Below are 1,077 nucleotides of genomic sequence, written 5' to 3'. Positions count from 1 at the left end.
TTTTTTTTTTCTTATTTTTTAACTTTTATTGGCTGTTGCCTGTTGTCAAAAGACCAACAGAAGAAAAAAAAAAACCCGTGAATTTAAACAGCATTGTAAATTCAAATTATCTGTGATTTTACAAAGTTAGTGACTTCATCATCCTAGACTTTTTTCACAAATATGATATTGTAAGGCACAAAAGGGAAATAGTCACATTTGTAGGTTTGATTGTTCCAGTACAGGCTGTTGATGAATCGGTTGCATGAAGGGAATTTTTTATTCTCGAAGCTATGTTTTCTGGCTGCAGAGGCCTAAAGTTAAATACAGTTGACAGTGAAATGCTTGTTTTTGTGCTAAAATTCCATAGTCTGTTGTGACTAATTTTATGCTTCTGGAGACCAACAGTGCGGCTACTGGGGGGTTCAATTCCCTTTAGGCATAGAAGGTTGTTCTCCAGCCTGTATTATGGAACAAATGAGATTATAACTACAATTTACAGACTTTATGAACTCACTGCCCTTCCTTATAATATAAGATTTGTTAAAACTCCAGAGAAAGATGGTGATGCACTTTAAGCAATGGCAGATACCTTAAATATTAGTCAAGATTTGTTTTTGTTTATTTTATATTTGTTGTTCTTGTTGGACCTTAAGTGAACTGGCTAAATCTCCTTGGGGATCTGAAATATTTTAACAGTAAATTTGTTTGCATTTAAGCTTGTTAAGAATGTACATGTTGAGTGAAGTTACTACTGAGGGGAGTGCACTTATTTATTTTTTCACTGAAATTAAAAAAAAAAAAAGAAAAATAATTTAAAAAAATGAATACAACAACGTCAGTTATAACCCATACCACCCTCCCTCCAAAAAAAGAAAAAGCCTACCAAAGCTCAAATAAATACGTTCAGTTACAGAAAGCAGAAATGTCTGCTCATAAAGAACAAATATATAGATTTTTATTTTTTGATGAATAATTTATATCTATAATCCGCATTTACTTAACCCTACATCGGGTGCCAACTTCTGTTCTCCAATTTGTCACCGAACATGTGGAAGATACCTCAAAGATGGCATTGGATGTTCTAATGAGTTGGTT

The sequence above is a fragment of the Nanorana parkeri genome, unplaced genomic scaffold (assembly GCF_000935625.1).
Source record: "Nanorana parkeri isolate BGI_ZX_2015 unplaced genomic scaffold, ASM93562v1 scaffold2318, whole genome shotgun sequence".
NCBI classification, from domain to species: domain Eukaryota; kingdom Metazoa; phylum Chordata; class Amphibia; order Anura; family Dicroglossidae; genus Nanorana; species Nanorana parkeri.
This window is presented reverse-complemented; position numbering follows the sequence as displayed.